Source organism: Rattus norvegicus, chromosome 5 (genome assembly GCF_021556685.1).
Source record: "Rattus norvegicus strain SHRSP/BbbUtx chromosome 5, alternate assembly SHRSP_T2T, whole genome shotgun sequence".
Lineage (NCBI taxonomy): Eukaryota > Metazoa > Chordata > Mammalia > Rodentia > Muridae > Rattus > Rattus norvegicus.
Window position 1 is genome coordinate 136,906,566 of NC_141538.1, and position 22,217 is coordinate 136,928,782.

A 22,217-nucleotide genomic window follows, 5' to 3' on the forward strand; every position below is an offset into this window, starting at 1 on the left:
TTCAAATGTTTGCTGGAAATGTTAATATTAGGCAACAGCTTGTGACTAACTCCCATGCTTTGATCGTGATGGCCAGGTTATTATTTCCTCAGTCACTCATCTTGTAGTATTTGTACCTGTTGACCCTTTAATCACTACAGATATTGAAAATGTGTCACTCTGCTCTATCATGCCTTGCAATCTGTTTATTGTGTTTTTAATTCTATACTTTAATTTTAAAACCATTTTTGCTAATTCTATACTTTAAAATTGCTTTTTGCTAAACTTTTAGACTTTAGGTCTCACTTCTTTTTTTTTTTTATTTATTCATTTATTATATATAAGTACACTGTAGCTGTCTTCAGACACACCAGAAGAGGGCATCGGATCTCCTTACAGATGGTTGTGAGCCACCATGTGGTTGCTGGGAATTGAACTCAGGACCTCTGGAAGAGCAGTCGGGTGCTCTTAACCGCTGAGGCATCTCTCCAGCCCAGGTCTCACTTTTTTAAAAGAGCATTTCACCAAGCGGTAGTGGGGCACGCCTGTAATCCCAGCACTCTGAGGCAGAGACAGGGGGATCTCTATGAGTTTGAGGCCAGCCTGGTCTACAGAGTGAGTTCTAGAACAGTCAAGGATACACAAAGAAATCCTGTCTTGAAAAAGAGAAAGAAGGAAAGAAAGAAAATAAAAGAAAAAAAGGAGCATTTCCACCACAAGATTTATTTATTCATTAATTTTTAACTTTTTGTGCATTGGTGTTTTGCCTGCATAGATGTCTGTGTGAGGGTGTCAGACTGTGGAGTTACAGAGACAGATAGAAGCTGCCATGTGGGTGCTGGGATTTGAACCCAGGTCCTCTAGGAGAGCAGTCAGTGCTCTCAACCACTGAGCCAGCTCTCCAGCTCCTCTACTGCAAGATTTTCTCTTCCCTTACAATTCTATCTTTTTATTACCTTTTTAGTTATCAGAGTTCTATAAACCAAGATTATAAAATTTAGATGATGGGAGAGCTGGAGAGATGGCTCAACAGTTAAGAGCACCTATGTTGAGTGACTCACAACCACCCGTAACTTCAGCACCAGGCAATCCTGTCTTCCACACTAAGATACACACATGCACATAAATAAAAATCAAACATAATTAGATGATCAGCCTCACAATGAACAAACACAAAGTACACACCAGAATGCCAGCTGATATAAAATGAAGATACAAGTCACAGTGAAGACAAATATTTTTGAATATTTAAGACATTATCAAAGGTCTCAGTCTATAGATACTTATAAAATAACATTAGCCAAGTGGGCAGGGGCTGGAGAGCTGGCTTGGCAGCTAAGAGCACTTGTTGCTCTTGCAGAGGATCCAAGTTTGATTCCCAGGACCTACCTGACAGCTCGCAGCCATCTGCAATTCCAGTCCCAGGAGCTCTGGCCTCCATGGACACCAGGCATAGAGGTGGTACACATGTATGTATGCAGGCAAAACACTCATACACATGAAATAAATAAATCTTTAAAAATTAAAATAAAAAGATTAGCAAACCAGCACCCTCATAGAATTTCCAGAATTAGTAATAAAAAGAGGAAGACTATTTCATCCATATCTAAACTGAGAGGAATGCTAGTATCCAAGCTAGATATGGGTAACCTATGTGGACCAGGACAGCTCTTTGGCCAGAGGAAATGAATGACCCTAAGACTCATGATTGAAATCTTCATGATCCTCACTTCTAGTGTCTTTTTCCCATGAGCAGGATGCGGCCAGCTGAGGGCTATCTCTTTGCCTCGAGCTATCTACCAAGTTGCTCCATAGATCACCCTTTCCTGAGATATGTCAATGCTCAAGTCAGAGAGTGATTCCCAGGGGCCCAGGAAGCTTGGAGTCCCTTTCATCACCTGTTGATTAAGTTCAGTTCTCTCCAGGACTTTGGATCGGTGAGTTATGCACAATCACTATAGTAGTTTCATCTGGGGAAACAGGTCGGACTGAAGAGACAGGTGAGTAATACATGACAATGAGTAGCACAAGAAAAACTGATGGTACAAGTGTTTCTGAAAGCTTTTAGGGATGTAAATGAGGGGTGCAGGGGATGAGGAGGAGCGGCTGGTCAGTCCCATACCAGGGAGAGCTGGAGCCCAGGAAAAGGCAAAGACAGTGAGGCCGGGAGACTAGGCAGGAAGTGGCCACAGCCATCACAGATGAGGACAACTCTACATTCTAGATCTATAACCCATTCTCTCTGTCCTCAGTGTACAGTGTAACCCTTATAGTGCTGAGGTCTTTGGGAGCAGAAAGAAAAATACTCCAGAGTATGCCCCCTCACACCTGAAGTGGAGAGCACTAGGGGCCATTAGGAAGAGGCTTTCCCGGAAGTCCCATTTACCTTCCTAAAGACCGAATCCACCAACAGGAGCATCGTGGCTTTCAGATGTCTTACTGAAACTTCACGAACCACGGGACACCATCATTAACATCTCAGGGGAAAAAGCTCATAGTCAAAGCCCAAAGGAGCTTTACCTCAGACTGGTATCTGTTTTCTGGGCTCCGTCTCTCGCCTGCTGTCCCCTGAACCTGCCTGCAGCCTTGCCCTTCGCTGTCTGCTGTAAAGAGGGTATTGACACCCCAGTCATCTAATCCTTTGTGTGTGCACCTATGCATACATGTGTGTTCTCCTATCAGTCTGCCTATTGTCTATTTGTTTTAACAGATAAGGAAACTTGATCGGGAAGGCCTGCATTTCTCCGCATCCCTGTGTCCCTTCAGAGTGCATTATCTCTACCGTGACAGGCAACTGAATGACTTGCTGTGTGAGGGTGCTTGTCCTGCTGTGTGTATTAATCGACAAAACTCCAGCCACTTCCTTTTTACATTAGGAATAGATATATAAAGTGTAGTTCTAGCTAGGATTTCCTTTTCTTGCCTAAGGAATTATCTTTGGAAAACATATCGCCTACAGGATTGCTTCAGATAGATGGTTAGAAATCTTCAAACGGGTGCCATCCTTCTTAATTCAGAGTCTTCCTAAGGATGCTGTTCTGAGGGAGAAGTTTGCTCATCCCTGCCTGGACATTTGTTCCTGGTTGTTTTGATTTTTTTTTATCCCCTTTCCTGGTTTTCCATCCATAAACCCCCTATCCTATCCCATCCCCCCTCCCCCTGCTTCTGTGAAGTTGCTCCCCAACCCATCCACCCACCCCTTCCCGCCTCCTTGCCCTGACATTCCCCTACACTGGAGGGTCCAATCTTGGCAGGACCAAGGGCTTCTCTTCCTATTTGATGTCCAACAAGGCCATCCTCTGCTATATATGCAGCTGGAGCCATGGGTCTGTCCATGTGTACTCTTTGAATGGTGGTTTAGTCCGTGGGAGCTCTGGTTGGTTGGGGTTGTTTTGATTTTTTTTTTTTTTTTTTTAGTGTTGTTGCATTGTCTGTTTCCAAATGGACACAATTTAGAGTTATCTGGGAAGAGGGATCTTAATTACAAAAATATCTCCATCAGGAATACAGACAAGCCTGCAGGGAATGTCTTGATTAATGAACCTGGGAAGGCTCAGACCACCCCGGGCAGGTGGTCCTGGTGATATATAAAGGCAGTCTGAGCAAGCCGTGGGGAGCAAGCCAGTAAGCAGCATCCTTCCATGGCCCCTGCATCAGCTCCTGCTTCCTGCCCTGCATGAGGTCCTGCCTTGGCTTCCTTCTGATGGACTGTGATCAGGGCATAAGGCAAATAAGCCCTTTTCTCCTCAAGATGTTTTTGCCCAGGGTGTTTAGCACCGCAGTAGAAAACAGACTAAGACCTGTGCCCATCAGCAGGGTAGATTAAGCTAATCTGAGTGTGGGATCACAGTATGGTCTTTCTCAGTTTTAAGGCCCCAGAACTCAATCCTGCTTATTCATATTTTTCTGTTGGCAACTGTAAGAAGAGATAGAATCTCAAATGGACTTGTGCATGAAGGAGACTTTCAGAAGAGACCACATGTCACTGAAGTGGGAGCTGTGGACCTAGGACTTACCTATACCCACCATGTTAGGAGCCACATTTTCCCACATATCTGATATATGGCCACACCATTACTCCTCAGGGTTAGGGCCAAGTACTTGTCTGTCTCCTTTACTGGTGTAGCTACTACATGGAGCATCTAGGAGGTGACAGACAGGAGGGTAGGAGGAGGTAGGTCCCGCCATCCTAGGGGTCGATGATTTAACTTAGGGGTAGTGCCTTTGCTCCAAGGAGTGCTGCTAATGCTCCCCATGTGGGTCAAGGGGTTTAGGAGGAGCAGCAGCCATCACCTTTACATGAATGCAGGGGGCCACACAGCCCAGCTGCAAAGGCATGTCCTGTGGGAGGACCTAATTGAAGACTGCCTGGGAGACCAAGGATTGCTGATGCAAACAATGTCAGTGAATTGGGAACTGCTCTTTAGAAGAGATGCTTTCCTAGGACCAATATGGGCATGGGTGGAGGACAGTAAAGGAGCTTGCAGCAGTGCTCAGATGAGCTTGCAGCAGCATTTCTCACCTGCTCCTGGAGTCTGTCATTGATTCCATGCTGCCTCACCTCCAACCCCACCTCAATTCCAACCCCATCTCACCTCCAACCCCACCTCACCTCCAACCTCACCTCCAACCCCGCCTCACCTCCAACCCCGCCTCACCTCCAACCCCACCTCACCTCACCTCCAACCCCACCTCACCTCCAACCCCACCTCAATTCCAACCCCACCTCACCTCCAACCCCACCTCAATTCCAACCTCACCTCACCTCCAACCTCACCTCCAACCTCACCTCCAACCCCGCCTCACCTCCAACCCCACCTCACCTCACCTCCAACCCCACCTCACCTCCAACCCCACCTCAATTCCAACCTCACCTCAATTCCAACCTCACCTCACCTCCAACCCCACCTCAATTCCAACCTCACCTCACCTCCAACCCCGCCTCACCTCCAACCCCGCCTCACCTCCAACCCCACCTCACCTCCAACCCCATCTCACCTCCAACCCCACCTCACCTCCAACCCCATCTCACCTCCAACCCCATCTCACCTCCAACCCCACCTCACCTCCAACCCCATCTCACCTCCAACCCCGCCTCACCTCCAACCTCACCTCCAACCTCACCTCCAACCCCACCTCACCTCCAACCCCACCTCAATTCCAACCTCACCTCACCTCCAACCCCGCCTCACCTCCAACCCCGCCTCACCTCCAACCCCACCTCACCTCACCTCCAACCCCACCTCACCTCACCTCCAACCCCGCCTCACCTCCCACCCCACCTCACCTCACCTCCAACCCCGTCTCACCTCCAACCCCACCCCACCTCACCTCCAACCCTCACCTCACCTCCAACCCCCAAGGGCAGGTAGGGTCAGGCAGTGAGTAGTCCAGGGACAGGCAGCACAGGGGTACAGTATCACCCTCCCACCATACTGATAACTTCTTCCCAACCTCTTCTGCAGGTGACTGGCCCCTTCCACAGGTGCCTCAGATTCTGCTTGGAAAAGCAAAAGAAGTAGCCATGCCCCCTGCTACTCATTGATATGGCATCTGCTCTGTCAAAGGACATGTTAGGCAGCACCCCTCTCTGTGTCCCTGCACACCACAGGGCCGAAGGTCGTTCTGTTGTGTGTCTTGAGACAGGGTGTCCAGTAGCTCATGCTGGCCCAGGCCTTGAACTCCTGATTCTCCTGTATCCTCCTCCTCCCTGGTGTGTACTACCACATCTAGCTAAGACTCGGGGTCACTGATATCTGGAAGTCAACCATTCCCTTCCATGACCCCTTCCGAGGTAGAACTGTGCGAACTTGACTAGAAATCTCAACACTATGCTCACGCACCACCCCTAACCTAAGTGAAGCTTCATTTCATCTCTCTACCTTCCTCTCTTTGCATATCTTGCAAATTTACTCTCAAATGCCCAAGGTGGGCAACAAAAAAGTAACTCCTGCCCTCAGCCCCCACAAGTCATTGAATAGAGCAAGCTACTATCATTATCATATCTTATATATAAATGAGAAGCTGAGTCATGAGAAGTTTATCTTTTGAAGTCAGCCCGAGTCGCCCGTGTAAAGAGGTCACCTGGTTGATTGTGACTTAGTATCTGAACCCAGGCAGTCTTCCTCCAGAGCTCGACTCTTCTTCACCTCTGCATCCAGCAGGGTGATCAACTTAGCCTAGACAGCAGATGCTTCCACAGTTGTCACACAGCCTGTCCCTGAGCGTGTTAGGGACCCTTACTGATGTATCCTACAGGCTATACAAATGCTGTCTTCTCCCCACTGCTTTTCACCCAAATTGCCTCTCCCCTAAAGACCTTCGTACACGGAAACGCCAGACTGCTCCTTCAAATGCCCTTCATTGTGATCCTCCGCAAGGCCCTTGGGGTCCCCATGGATACCTTCATTGGTGGTCCTGTCTGCTTTCAGTGATGTTTCTTCACGCTCCTCAAGGGAACCCCTGCGGTGCTCCCTAGCTGAATGTTTACTCCTCTCTCTGGAAGGAAGATGAAAGCTGGGTACACAGACATCCATCAACTTGAGCTTTTGATCTCTCTTCCCCGGGAAGCAGATTTCACATCCAAGCCAACTGCAACATGTTTTACTAGTGGGGTCTCCTATGCTACCCTGTCCAGTCTAGAATGGAATCTTCATGCTTGTGAGACTCACCAACGCCATGCTCGTCAAGGGCCCCAGTCTCTCTGCTGTGGGAGTGGTAAACTTTCTATAGAACACAGTCTGTTCTAGAGCAGCACTGGGTCCCAGACTTAGGGTTTCTCCTGTGGCACTGATCATTCTATATTCATAACTAGAGCCACAGATGACAGAAGTGGAGAGGGACTTCACAGGCCCTAAGATCAGCCCCCAACCCCCACCCAGGGCTGCATCCTTGGGTCCTTGCATTCTGGTGCGGGATCGGGTAGATAACCTGGGCCCATGGCTCTCTGAGACAAAAGGGATTCATGAGCAGGTAAAGGTCTCCATGAGGGGATGGCGGGCAGCAGCTGGAGCAGAAGAAAAGCAGTTAGCACATGCAAGAAAAGGTGGGGGTTGGGGGAGCCAGCTGTGTCTGGGGCCAGACAGCTGGCTGGCCAGAAGCAACCCTTCTGGATGTCATTCAGGGCCCTGAAATGTGCCTTTAGCCGGGTAAGTTATTGCAATGCCCTTACAAATATAAAGCGCTGTACAAACACTAAATCTAGAATGGCTAATAATTTTGTTATGTTAAAGCATTCGTGTCAGGTAATTAATGTACTCATTGTGATCATTTAATTTTATGGCAGGTATTGTAGGGCTGGACAGAAATAGGGCTCTTTGGCCCAGTCCTCTCATTTCTCATTAGATAAGCCAGCAATATGTTCTCCCTCTCTGTGGCACCAAGGCTTGGCTTGAGGGAGCCGCTGCAGGAGACTCAGCCCCAGTCCTCCACCTAGCCGGGAGGCTCGAAGGTTTCCTCTTCCTTGGCCCCTGGAGCCTACAGGTCCTGGTGCCCTCTGGTGGTGCCTGATACACTACCATTTCCTCCAGGGAAATTCACAGCCCCATGAGGAGCAAAGAGAAAACTAGTCTCAAGGATCCAAACATTTCCTTTGACAAGAGTGTCTCAAAATATACATGCTAGGCAAAGCAAGGGGGGTGGTACGGCCATGTGATCTTCTGAGATCACCAACCAGGCTGGAGGGTGGAAGAGGGTACCCTGGGGGTGGAACGAAGGACGGGGGCAAATTCAGAGGCTTGGCTGTCATACTCCAGAAAGCCCCAAGGAAAAGCTCTTCAGGCTCCTGCAGCACAGCTCCAAATACCGTGGCACCGGCCTTGCTCTCTACCTTGTCTGCTGAGGGTCCTGCTGCAAGCAAGACAGTACCTTCCCTCTGTCCCCTCTATTCCTTCTCCCTGCCCATCATCCCCCTGTCTCCTCAACACAGTCCAAAGCCAAGGGAGCCTCCCTCTCCAAACTTCTCCATCATCTTCTCCAGGACTGCTTCCTTTTAAGTAGTTTCAAAAGAGGAGCATCTGCCCACCATCACAGGCTGTCCGCTGGCTCAGAGAGAAGCTCAAGGAGGCCAGGTTGAGCCCTGCCCCTGCCCTGAATGAGTCCCTCAACTTTACCTGTCTACATCCACACAGATGCGTGGACATCTATCTCCATCTTCACCCTCTTCACTGACTGGTGTGTGCTTAGAGGTGGTGACCAGATGGCTTCTCTGTGCAGGGCATATTGATTGGCTGTGATACACACTGAGGTATAAATCTATCTTACAGTGTCCTTGACTAGGATTGATGTTCTCCATCCCTCCTTCTTTCCCTCCCCGACTCTGTTTGTGTGTGTGTGTGTGTGTGTGTGTGTGTGTGTGTGTGTCCGTCTGTCTGTCTGTCTGTCTTATTCTCACTCTGTCTGTACCTCACTTCATTTCAGGAGACAGGAGGAATAGCATTCAGTTTGTCCAATAATGACTATGTTTATCACCAGTCCAGAAAGGTTTTCAACATAACCTCCTCACAGTGGTTTTCTTTACCAAAACCAGCAACAGTTGTCTGGAGGACCCATAAACTCTAGGCTACTTGCATTCTGGTAGGATCATCCTGGCCACAGCTAACTGGATCAGGGTTGGACATCTGACCTGACCCAAAGACAGCCAATATTTTGGCAGTAGATCGAGCTGGCTGATCACGACCCTGCCAGTTTCAGAATTAGTGTGCACTTAAGAAGCTGATGTGAGTCAGAAGTTTATTGCACAGGGGGACCATGCTTCACTCAGCTAAGGTAACACACAACTTCTATCTTCAGAGCAATGTTTGACACGGATCACTTTATACTCATCAGCTTGACTCCCACAGAGCGATAATAACAGCATCGCCATCTATTGCTAGCACCATGCTGAGGGCTATAGGTAAACACTTTATGTCTACCGTCCCGTTTAACCTATTATCCTCTAGACATTGGGTGTATCTGTGGCTTCACTTTCCATATGCTGGAACTAAGTCTCATAGGTACGTAGTTTGCTTGGGGTCATATGGTTGCTAGGTAGCAGAGCTGGAACTTGAACTCATGCAGCCAAATGCACGAATCAGCATGCACAGTCACTGCTGTAGACTGCTTCCTTCTGTGCCACGCTCTGCTGAATACAATGGCTTTCTATCCCAAAATAAGCACCGTGCCAGGCTCTGTGTTTTAGATGAGATTGATTGATTTATTGATATTTCCCATTTGCCAGTCACTGTACTAAACTGTACTAAAGAGGAATCTATTAGCCCCTGGGTAATTGCAACAACCACTGCTCCCTGCTGAGAAAAGGGGCCTGAGTGCCTTCCTATGCACCGAAGACTGTGTTTAGCACCAGCTGGCTTTACCACCCTGGCTACATCTAACTGGATCAGGTGTGGGTACCTGACTTGACCCAAAGACAGCCAATCTTTTGGCTCACCCAAGGATCCATGAAAGTGTTAGATGACATATTCTATGGTAATGACAGCAGGACTGGAGAGATGGCTTTGTGAGTGAGAGCACTTGCTTTTGCAAAGGACCTGGGTTCAGTTCCCAGCACCAACCTGGCAGCTCCTAATCATCAATAACTTCAGTTCCAAGGCATCCCATGACTTCCTTTGGCCTCCATAGGTACCAGACATGCAACATGGTGCACATGCATGCAGACATTTACATACATTACATACAAATAAATAAATCTTTAGGAAGCAAGAACAAAATACTAAGTGATTATAATGATGAAAACACAGGAAAGGCAGCTACTTTAAAGAACTGGACTGCAGCTGGCCATCCATGGAGGGACATGTCTTTAGTCCCAGCACCTGGTAAACAGAGGCAGGTAGATCTCTGAGTTTGAGGCCAGTCTGGTCTCCAGAGTGAGTTCTAGGATAGCCAGGACTACACAGAGAAGCCTTGTCTTGTGGAAGAAAAAGAAGGAGGGGAGGAGGAGGATATGGAAGGGGTGGAGGAGGAGGAAGAGGATGTAGGGGATGTGGAGGTGGAAAAGGAAAGGGAGAGGAAAGGAGAGGAGGGGAAGGGAGAGGGGGAGGGGAAGGAGGAGGGAGAAGAGAGAAGAAAGAAGAAGAGGAGGAGGAAGAGGAGGAAGAGGAAGAAGAGAAAGGAGGAGGAAGAGGGAGGAGGAGGAGGAGTGTATTTTGGACAATGACCAATTCCAGAGGTTTGTGGTGGTCTGTGTGAAGTCTGACCAAATGTCTTGACTTCCTTATTTTTATCTATCTCTTCACAATGACATCCTATGTGATGTCAAAACCATCACAACATATCCACATAGCGTTAACAAGTGGGAACAAAGATAGATCTCCAACAATAATGGTATTCTAGGGCAAGAGGAAGCACCAGAGATTTAAGAGGCGAAAAAAATCATTTATTAATTTAAACTTATTTCTTCATCACTTTAACATTAAGGAATGCAAGATCAATTTGGGCATATAGTTTGAGGAGACTAGGAAAGTATGATGGCTGACTCTGTACATGGTGGAAAGAACTTGAGGCACTTGTTAAATCTCAGCAGACCAAGAAGTACAAAGACCTGTCAATGTCCATTCCCCACTCACTTATTCCAGATAGGCCTTCTGTAGACAGAATCTCCTGTGTGCTGTATGAAAGTATCACCTGTCAATAAAAGCTGATGCCTGTTAGCTGAAGCAGGAAATAGGAAATGGGAGTTCCGGTAGGGAGAGAACAGCTCTGGGATAGTCAGGTGCAGGAAGAGATTCACCCTTAACACTGAGAAGACAGACACGTGAAACTGAGGAGAGGTAACCAGCTACATGGCATTCATAGAATAGAATAAATAATAAGTCTCAGAGTTGTTATTCCAGAAACTGGGGCACAGGTGGAGAAGCCTGTGGTTACCCCCTCCTAAAGATTCTGCAACTTTCCAAAACAGTGCTACCAGATGAGGACCAACTGTTCAAACATGTAGCAATGCTAGTGTTATGATTTGAGGGACATTTCAGAGACAAATTACAATATTATTTTACTCAAAGCAAAAGCTAACATCTTTAAAATGCCCTCCCCTCCTCTCTGCAGTGTCCTCTGAAATCTGATTCTTCACTCCTGTCTTCCCTCTCTAATTTTAATTCTCAGCTGGGTATTTATTTCCCTTTGTCTTAGTTAGGCTTTTACTGTTGTGAACAGACACCATGACCAAAGCAAGCTTCCCCCCCCCCAAAGCTGAGGACCAAATCCAGGGCCTTGTGCTTGCTAGGCAAGCGCTCTACCACTGAGCTAAATCCCCAACTCCCAAGGCAAGTCTTAGAAAGGACAAATTTAATTGGTGCTGGCTTACAGGTTCAGAGGTTCAGTCTATTATCATCAAGGTGGGAACATGGCAGCATCCAGGTACATACAGTGCAGGAAGAACTGAGAGTTCTGCATCTTCATCCGAAGGCTGCTAGGGGAAGACTGACTTCCGGGCAGTTAGGATGAGGGTCTCAAGTGCAGGCCCACAGTAACACATAAACACCAACAAGGCCACACCTCCTAATAGTACCACTTCCTGGACCAAGCATATACAAACCTTCATACCCTTCTTGCTTCTCTGGCTGGAGGGTGAAGCACACTGGCTCGTGCCTCCTATCTGTGTTCTTGCCATGCCCATTTCCTGTAGTATTTCCAGAGACACAGTTGTTTGACTCTCTCATTATGATTTTTCTCACAAGTCCTCTTACCAAGGCCTCTTTGACACCATCCTGTTTGTCACTCCATGGACAATGCCACATATAACCTAGGGGACAAAACTGACTCAGTCAAGAACATGCTACCTCATTCTTCTGTACTATCTCCTCCTTATTAGTGACTCTGTTGTGCCCGCCATAGGTCATCTGTTGTTCTACTAGGCTGGCAGCTCTTGTTGCTAGACTGTGTGACCTAATCAATGAGGCCCGTGTCACAGGTTCACTCTTGCATCGCCTTTGCTGATCAGCTCCATTGGCAGGACATGATGAGCACTACATAAAATTCCACATTGGTGTAAGCCTTCAATCGGTGGTGCTAGCTAATTCCCTTAGGAGGAAAAGACAACTTCGTAACAGAATATGTCCCTATCCATGTAAGTTTCTATTCCTTCCAGAATAGAGTCCCAGTCAACTTGCTTTCCAAGAGCATGATGTCACCCTGGTCTGTGTTACTGAGACCCCCAACCTTTTGCAGAAGTGGAATCAACCTGGATAAATGGAATCTGTGCAGATATGCCCCTGAATAACTTCCATCCATCCATCCGTCCGTCTGTCCGTCCATCCATCCATCCCTACTATTATGGTTGCTTCACCTATATATCCACTGTACCAACAATGGCAAAGGTAACTGCACGACTCATTTTGTCTGCCTGGTGGCCTAGATCCCCTCCCATACTGACTGCTGTCTGATGGGCGTTAATGTGGTTTACGGAGCCCTTCATGCATTGTGCTCATGTTCATTGATCCATTCACCTATTGCTACTCTGAACTCCTTGTCTGTGATCTTCTAATCTTGTTCCCTTAGGTCCCTGGATAGTTAGCTCAGTTGCCAACCACTGCTCCTGGGTCTAGGTACATTCTAAGCACATAGAGCAGATGACCAACACTGTTAAGTGCAGGGAGAATTTCCACCTCACTGCTGCCTTTCACTGAAACAGCTATCCACTTTCAATGTGTGGCACGTTGGGTTAGCTCACCCAAGAGCCAAAGTAAGGCCCTTGCCTCCTTTCCCGATCATGAGGAATGGGTGTGAGTGGAGGAGAGGCACTGGTGACACCGCGGCACAAAACACCTTCCCTGCAGCTTGCTTTGCCTTCTCATCCTGCGTGCTCAGTGTCTTCTACTTCTCTCCCATTTCAAGATGGGTGCTGCTGGGCCTGCCCACTCTAACTGTGTTCTAACACCGCCCAAGAACTCGGTTTTTTAATTAAAGAAACCCTTAAAGAATCTGCCTTAAAGGCTAGTGGTGTGGCTCACTGAGTAAAGATGTTGCCTTGAAGCCTGATGACCTGAGTTCAATCCTTGGGTTCTGTGTTTGATTCCCAGCAGCCATGTGGCAGCTCCCAACCCCCCAAACCTCCAGTTCCAGGGGATCTTACACCCTCTTCTGACCTCCTCAGGCACCAGGCACACATATGATGTTAGCACACCACTCACACAGGTAAAGTAAATAAATCTAAAAAAAAAAAATCATTTGGAGCAGGGAAAGCACGGGGTTGGAGAAATACAGCAGAGCTGAGAGATGCTTTCTGTTCTAATCTTATTAAACGCTTTTCAATCTGCATAGCAGTTACTGTGTGCTTTTACCTGTGCTGTTGAATTTAATCCCCTGGGATGGTGAGTAGGGATTACTATTGTACCCATTTTACAGAAGAGGAAAGTACAGAGGGAGAAGGGGAAACATCCTGAGCAGCGTGGTGTTGGTAAGGAGTTGGTAAGTGTGGAAACACAGGACTGAATCCTGGCACTGCCTGGCTTAACTAGCCATTCCGTTATTCCTTTTCTTCATGCCAGGTTCCCACAGACTGGAGTGAGGAGACGGCTCTGTCTAGGACGGAGAGTAGAGGAGACATTTTTTGGCTGTGCTAGGCTGAGTGTCAGGGTTTTCTTCGGTCAATTTCTCGCTCGAGGAGCACTCATCAATATCCAGTTGACACAGACTACGAAGGAGCTTGTCTTCCCACCTCGCCCTTACATATTACCTTAGGGAGGATTTCCCTGAAAGAGGGAGGTTGCCACTCAGATTTTAAGACAACGGGGTGCTTTGTAGAGAAGAGTGTGCATGTCTGCCCAGACCAGCCCTCAGACCCAGAGGAAGGCTGTGACTCTTCAGTTCTAAGATCCAAACTGCTTTTCTTCCTGGCTTTCAAGAGCTGCCCCTTGTGAGGTCTGGGCGGAGATGTGGAGGTCCTGTGATGTCAGGATGCATGTCAGCTTTCCCTTCTCAGAGGTCTCTGGTCCAATATCTCAGCAGCACCATGAGCACTTCCTGCCACAGGAGCCTGGGTTTATACTTATGAACCGTACCTGATACCTCACCCCTCATCTCCCCTGGCTACATGCGGAACTACAATCACCAGGTCCCTGGCCTTAGGGTTCTTTTTAATGAAAGAAAAAAGGTTAGAGAATTCATACACATTCACTTCATTTCCACCCTTCTTCTTCCCGCTCAACTCCTCCCATGACCATTCTCTCATACACATGATAATTACAATTGCTACACATAGACTATATGTGTGTGCATACGTGTAACTGAACCTGTCTCGTATTGCTTGGTATGTACGTGTATATTGGTTTAGAACAATAACAGTTTCAGGTTCTCCTCTAGGGTCTATGACCACTCCAGCCATGAATAGTTGGAAATTGCCTAGAATTTTTTAAAGATTAAATTACATTTTATTATTTATTAAATTATTTACCATTATTAAAATCAATAAATTATATTATTATTTATTATCATTAATAATAGTATTATATTAGTTATTACTACTATTAGTATGTGCGTGTGCCTGTGTGCGTGCATGTGTGCGGCCGTGCCAGTGTGCCTGTGCCACAGTGCACTTGTGGAAGTCAGATAACAACTTTCAGGAGTCAATTCTCTCTTCCCACTGTGAGCTCTAGTCAGGTCACCATGCTTTTGAGGCAAGCACCATGACCCACTGAGTCATTTCTCCCTCAGTGGCCTATGATTTCAAGCTCCTCCTGGAAAGATCAGCAATTTGCATCTTGGAAGTACCTACTGCGTGCCAGACCGAGTGTCAAATACAGTGTGGCACAGGAATGATTTTCTTTTATTTTCATGGCAACTCCTTCATTGAGTCCAGAACTAAGGTTGGAGGTAGAGGATATGGTTGGCAAGTAGAGGCAGCCCTTGGCCAGCATTTGTGGCCTCCTTTTCCTACCCTGTGTCTCCAGGACTCTGTGGACCTGTACTGTTGCTCTGGCTAGCCTCTGATTTCTACTTACGCACTGTCTCCCTGGAACAGATATTCATCCGTCCATCCATCCATCCATCCATCCATCCATCCATCCATCCGTCCGTCCGTCTGTCCGTCCATCCGTGTCTCCCCGATCCACAGTTTTGCTTCCTCTCCCTCTTCTTCCTTTGATCCTTCACTGGTCTTGACATGTGCTGCTCCTTTTATCCAGAGTCCCCACTTCCCCTTTTCTGCTTGCAAAATATCCTTATTTTTCAAGCCTAGCTTTAATGTCATGCTGACCTCCCTTGCCCTACCCTCTCAGGATTAATTGCTCCCTCCTTTGTGTCGTTCAACGGCACTTATCCCAGGGAGCTATAGTCACTTGTTTGGTCACACTCCTGGAGAGAAGGCCCGGGGGTTGGGGAGGGCGTCTCATTTTCTCCATGTCTTTGGATTCAGGGGCTGCCTAGTAGTTGAAGAAGCTCATGGAGACTAGAGTAGGGGCTGGGAGGTTTGACCAGGGATGTCCTCCATGAGATAGGAACTCAGACTTTGCTTGCCCAAACTGGATTTCCTTTCCTGGATCTCCTGTCCTGATGCTCTCTCCTTCCACGTCCCGCCTGCCTCCTGTCTGGTATTCCCTCGTCCCCCTGCTCTTCCCACTTAGCAGGATCTGCAGATTTCATTAACTTGCTACTTAACCCCTCTCCCTCAGATAGCTCTGAAGATGATAAATCAGACCCTGGGCCAGTCCCTGTAGCAGCTCTCCTCTCTACATCCCCTCTAACGAGAAGACTCTGGCTGCCCCTATTCATCACTGGCTGCCCTTCCCCTCTCCTGCATCGCCCTGTCCCCCGCATAGAGACCGTCAGTGTTAGCATGGCTTAACCACTTGGAATTGAATCCTGGAACCAAATTTAGAGACAGTGCCTAGAGCTGATAAGCTTTCTGGGCCAGTCCCCTTTGACCTTGGTGGGCTAGGGGCTTTGGCTTTCCTTCACAGTGGGCTAGCCCAAAGATAGTGCTAAGGGCTACAGATGATGATTGACTCTGGCCTAGAAAAGAATGAGAAAGGCTAATGGAGGATAGAGTCCCTTCTAGCCAGCCAGCAGGTCAAGTGGGTACAGGGCCAGGCTTCAACTGCACATGAATTCTCACTCCCTTCTGTTCTCCTTGGGGAGGTCTCTTTTGTTCCCTTTTTGGATCTTCTGGGCCTCGGTAGTGTTAAGCCAGGATGGTAAGCAGTGCAGTTTTCATGGTTCGCTCCCTCCCATCTTCCACTCCTGTTCTGTTTCTAAGTTCCATCTGAACATCACCAATTCATTGTCTTTCCTTTGTAGTTTCTTTCTTTCCCATCTTCCCCTTCCTAAGCCTGAGGTTCTCGGTCTATCTCCTCTCCTGTTCTTTTCTTACCTTCACCCCAAGCACAAGTTCCTAGCAGGGAGAACATCAAATACACCAGAGGTCTAATCCTTTGTACTTCCAAGCAGGTTTCTTGCTGTGGCCCCTGTCCGCCAGCCACCCTTGCTCACATTCTAGTGCTTTTACACTCCCCTTCTTCACCTTCATGCCGGTGCCAGAACATTACCTGGTTCATAGAATGCTCTGCCAAGGGCCGAAAGATGGCTCAGTAGGTGAAGCTGCCAACCTCGATGACCTGAGCTGTTTGTTTTTTCGAGACAAGAGTTTCTCCGTGTAGCCCTGGTTGTTTTGGAATTCATTCTGTAGACCAGGCTGGCCTCGAACTCAGGAATCTACCTTCCTCTGCCTCCTGAGTGCTGGGATTAAAGGTGTGGTAGAAGGGGAGAAGCAAGCTCACACACACTCACACACACACCACACACACACACACACACACCACACACCACACACACACACACCACACACCACACACACACACACCACACACACACACACACCACACACACACACACCACACACACACACCACACACACACACCACACACACACTCACACACACACACCACACACACACTCACACACACACCACACACACACACACCACACACACACACACACCACACACACACACACACCACACACACACCACACACACACACCACACACACACTCACACACACACACACAAACATCTAAAACACCAATTGAGAACCAGGTGCCATCTGGAGTTTCCCGACCTTTACCTCGTCCCTATTCATTCCCAGGGCCAAAATGATCCTGGCACTCACCCCATCTGGGAGGCTCCTTCCTTTGGTACCCTACTCCTGTCTTGAGAAGGTGTCATGGGAGATTCACTCGGCTACCCCGCTCCCCCAGCCCATGTGTTCTTGTCAGGTACTATTTTTACAATGTCTTCATTACCTCCTAATTGGCCAAATCTCTTCTTTTTATTTTTCTTGTTAAAGATAGATTTAAAGGAACAAGTTCAGTAGCTCAGCCATTTTCAGACCATCGTTAATTTTCTGCCTTCTTATTTATTAATGGGGCAAGTTCCTTACTGGTATTTTTTTGTTCCCTGGATATCTATGTAAAAGCCTGCCTTGCTCATGCAGCCCCTGGGACCAGTGCTAACTCACTCTGTCTTTGTGCTGCCCTCAGCGGCTCTGGACTCCTTCCACCTCCCTCAGCCTGTCCCATGTTCCTCTGCTCTTGAAGCCCTTCTTGATCAAGGCTCCTCCATTCACAGCCTGCAAAGACAGCAGTAGAGAACACCTTATATATTCTTGGCCTAGAAGCTTCCTTCCCCAGAACTCTCCTGTCTCCAGTGTGTTTGCAGTCCTAACATTTAGCTGACACGTGTAGTTTCCATCCTTCAAACCTCAGGGAAACTGAGTTCTGGGAAACAGCAATAAGGTCACGTTGCCTAGAAGAGGGATCGTCGGAATGTGAAGCCCATTTTCTCTGGCTCCACCGTTTAGGCATTCCTCCACACCAGCCCACCCCAGTTATTAAGATGTGGTTGTGAGACAGTGTTTTGCTCTGTGCTCCTGTCAGCCTGGTTCTCATGACCCTTCGGCCTTAGTTATTTTTCTCCAAGTGCTAAGAACTACTGGCATGGGCCACTTTGGCTGGCCATGAGGATGACTCTTTAAAGAGAGGGAGAAACCAGGACCCTAAGAAGACAGAAGCACAGTGGGAATAAACATGGCCTGGGGATTAGCAGGAGCAAACTGTTGACTGACCTTCAGTATCTGTATCCCTGTCTCCCATGTCCTGATTCTCCCAAACCATTAGCTAAAGTTCTAATAGTGACATCACAGACATATAAGGACAGTTGCCTTGGCACCCTTTCTGTGCCTCTGAAGGACAAGCCTGGGTACCTGACCTGACTCCCTTTGATGCCTTCCTGATGTGTTCTGAGTTGTTGCATTTGAGTCTGGTTCTGCGGGAGCCTCAGTCCTTCTCTCTAATAGTAAGTGGGCTTGCCGTGCTGTCATTCACAGACCTTAACATGTAACAGCTAAGTATCAGTTAGCATGGGCTTCTGAACCAACAACTGCCAACTCAGACTCTAGGTCCGGGTCTGATTACTCGTGCACTACACTAAGCCTGGAAGGTGGGGTTTATCAAAGGAACCAGTCTTACCGCTTCAGTTCTGAGGAGACTCTCGACCAGGCCCTATGGAGCTCAGGCACGAGAGGACATGGTTATAGCTGCTTATCCATTGCTGGTGTGATGAGCTCAGTGATGCCCAGCCTGGATACCAGCCTAACACGGAAACAGCCTCAAGGCCCCCCACAGCTGTTAGTGGATGCAGAGCCTCTGACTTCTCACTGGAAATGAAAGCTAATGAGCCTTATCCGGTTTTCAGGAAAAGAGAAGAAAGGGAACTCAGGGCAGAACCATCCTGCCCAATCTGGTTCCCCGGCCTCCTCCTGCAAGCAGGAGCCCTAGTGTAAATAGCAAACTAAGGAGAAGTCCCTTGGGACTGAGCCCTAGGAGCTATGTTTTTACACTAAAAGACCTTGTTTCTTGTCTCTTCCTGGTCATAACCCTGCTTAATAGAGACATTAGGATGAGTGATTGAGGCTGCCTCTTACTGCAGTGAAAGGAGGGGCAGCCTGGGTGACCCTGGGCAGAGGGGACTCGTGGGGTAGTTTTAAGGTATTCCCCTCCCACATTGAGTCTCAGCCCTGTAGGGTTGAAACGTGCTCCCGGAGTGCTCCCTGACTAATGTCTCCTCCAGCCGGTTCCTCGGTTGAGCATCTCCAGCCTCCTCCTGCCTCCCAAACCCCAGGGAATCCAGCAGGATCTGTGGTGGTCACACAAGGGAACAGTACATGTGGCTTAAACAGGATTTCCAAGGGCTTTGGTACTCGAAGATTTTCCTAATTATATGTATTTCCAGTGTAAGGCCAAAAGTAGTGGTGCCTACCTTTAGTCCCAGAATTCAGGAGGCAGATCTCTGTAAATCAGGGGTCAATCTGGTCTACATAATTTTCAGGCCATCTGAGGATACACAGTAAGACTCTCTCACAAACAGGCAAACAAACGACAGATTATAATAGTTCAGTGTTCAGATTTCCCAAGGAGTGTTTAATACTGTCTGAAGGTGGGGTATGGTAGTACATGTGATCCCAATGTTTGAGAGGCCAAGGAGCAGGTAAGTCATGGGTTTAAGGCCAGATCCCCCCAGGGGTTGGGGATTTAGCTCAGTGGTAGAGCACTTGCCTAGCAAGCACAAGGCCCTGGGTTCGGTCCCCAGCTCCGAAAAAAAGAAAAAAGAAAAAAGAAAAAAAAAAGGAAAAAAAAAAGGCCAGACCCCCCCCAAAAAAAAATTAAATTAAATCAAATTCAAATAAAACAAAATTGCTGTGTGCATGGTCGTATTTGATCTTCCAAACAGGCTCAAGACTCTCACCAAGTTTCAGATGAGAAAACTGCAGGTCAGAGAAGTGAGGCCATCTCCCCAAGCTGACCCACTAGGAAGCCATGGAGCTGGACTATGAACCCAGGCAGTCAGATTCAGAACCTGTGTCCATAACTCTGTCACAGCTCACTGCCTCCAGGGTTACAAATTGATCTAGCTTGGAACTGGGAGGAGGGTAGGGGAAGACTGAGGTGTTGAGTCAGGGGGATTGATTTAGAGGTCAGAGAAAACATCTGGGGATAAACAGGCTCATCTCTGGCTAGGGCTGCGGAGGCCGTTGAGCCCCAGGGAGCCTAGCTGAGACAGGCCTCATTTAGTGTGTTTATGACAGGTCTGGCAGAGGGCAGTGCAGGAGAAGCTACCCCTTGTGAAGTGACACCAAACACTCTTAGGCAGGAATATGTATTTTTTTAATTCCTCCAAGCCCTTACCTGGTTCTTTTCTGGAGATGGAAAGTATTTAATAAACAGCTCATAAGATAGAGATACTAAATAAAATTACAGCACCACAGCAGCCTCCAACCAGACTACGCAGGCAGGAAAAGGTGCTGGCCCTGCTGATAGGAGTAGACACAGGCAGGACAAGCTGGACTGGAGACACGGCACTTTCTAAAGCACATGTGAGCAGGCTGTGTAAGTGAGGCCTGCCCTGTGTACACACACATGCTGTCACTCTCTCCCTGTACTTCTTTTTTTTTTAATTGTTTGTTTTTATTTTATGTACATTGGTATTTTACCTGAATTTATGTCTGTGAGAGGATGTCAGAGCCCGTGGAACTGGAATTACAGACCATTGTAAGATGCCATGTGTGTGCTGGGAATCGAACTCAGATCCTCTGGAAGAGCAGCCAGTGCTCTTAACTGCTGAGCTATTTCTCCAGCCCCATGCCTGTACTTCTTACCAAGGAGTAGGACAGAGGGAGGCCCCCTCGTATCCCTCTCTTTGCCTCCCTTCAGGCCTCTAGTAAGCAGTTCTCAGCCTGTGGGTTGTGACCCTTTGTGGGTGTCAAATGACCCTTTCACATAGCAGAATTTATGTTAGGGTTCATAACAGTAGCAAAATTACAGTTATAAAGTAGCAACAAAAATAATTTTATGGTTGGGGTCATCATAACAGGATATAAAAGGGTTGTAGCATTAGGAACGTTGAGATCCACTGCCTGCTCCTCCAAATGTGGACCGAGGGGCACCAGTATCAGCTTCTCCAAGGAACTTGTTGGAAATGCAGACTCATTGATCTCGATTTGCATTTACACAAGGTGATAGGAACAAGTGCCCGCTCAAGTCTAACACAGGACTGGCCTCATTATTCTCTAATTTGGTTCTCCACGAAATCAAATCCAAAACCTTAAGAATGTCTTAGGTCCCAGCTACGGGGAGGATTGCTTGCACCCAAGAGTCAGGAGTTGAAGGCCACCTTGGCTCATATCGCAAAACCCTAACGTCAAATTTAAAAATTTATAAAGAAGGCTTTAGAAGGTTCTGCTATCTCTAACTCTTGCCTATGGAGTTAGAATCTTCCATCGCAACTTGTTTGGCCACATTCTCTACTTCAGGTTCTTGTTAACCCCACATTGGCCATACTTTTGCCTAATGCCTTTGCTTACATTGTTTTATTTGTTTGTTGATTTTCTGGCCTTACTCTCTGTAAGCCCAAGCTGGCCAAAACTCACCACATATGTGCTTAGGCTAGCCTTGACTCATGGCAAGCCTCCTGCTTTAGCTTCTTCAATTACCAGTGTCCATCAATATAAAAGGCTGGCTTTTATATTGTTATGTTTTGCAGTCCTGGACATTGAACCCTGGGCCTTGAATGTGCTGATCAAGTGCTTTCTGGCTGCTATCTCGATCAACTGACTGGCATCCCCAGTCCTTTTACAATTTCATTTTTAAGGTTCCCCTTGTTTTTTTCTACTTTAATTTTTTGCTTGCATGTATGTCTGTGTGAGGATATCAGATCTTGGGAATTACAGACAGTTGTGAGCTGCCATGTGAGTGCTGGGAATTGAACCTGGGCCCTCTGGAAGTGCAGTCAGTGCTCCTAACCACTGAGCCAACTCCCCAACCCCTATAATTGCATTTTAAGGTCTCACTAAGTTGTGTAGACTGCCCTTGAACTTGCTGTGTGGCTCAGGCTGGCCTTGAACTTGTGATGGTTCCTGCCTTAACCTCCCAAGTGCTGGGATTACAGGTTTCTCTGCTACACTTGGCTCATGTTATTTTCTTCGCTTAGAATGTCCCAGCCTTTTCACCCCTCTATTCTTTCTTTGTTACTCTAGGAAATTCCTATCCAACTCTCAAGATTGGACTTAGGGAGCTGGAGAGATGGCTCAGCGGTTAAGGGCATTGACTGCTCTTCTAGAGGTCCTGAGTTCAAATCCCAGCAACCACATGGTGGCTCGCAACCATCTGTAATGGGATCTGATGCCCTCTTCTGGTATGTCTGAAGACAGCTACAGTGTACTTATATATTAATAAATAAATACATCTTTAAAAAAAA

General features: G+C 47.6%; 2 long non-coding RNA genes across 2 annotated transcripts in view; one reads left to right on the forward strand and one right to left on the reverse strand.

The window, feature by feature from the left end:
- The window catches only part of LOC148005993 (uncharacterized), a 1,435,680-nt gene extending 1,425,814 nt beyond the window's left edge, over window positions 1-9,866 (reverse strand). Inside the window, exon 1 of the long non-coding RNA XR_015621077.1 lies at window positions 9,798-9,866. This is a non-coding gene — a long non-coding RNA (uncharacterized LOC148005993). The remainder of the gene's footprint in view (window positions 1-9,797) is intronic.
- Window positions 9,867-18,141: 8,275 nt separating this feature from the next.
- LOC134486975 (uncharacterized) lies at window positions 18,142-22,217 on the forward strand. Its single transcript, XR_015621080.1, has 2 exons — window positions 18,142-18,260; window positions 21,997-22,217. It is a non-coding gene; the product is annotated as an uncharacterized LOC134486975 (long non-coding RNA).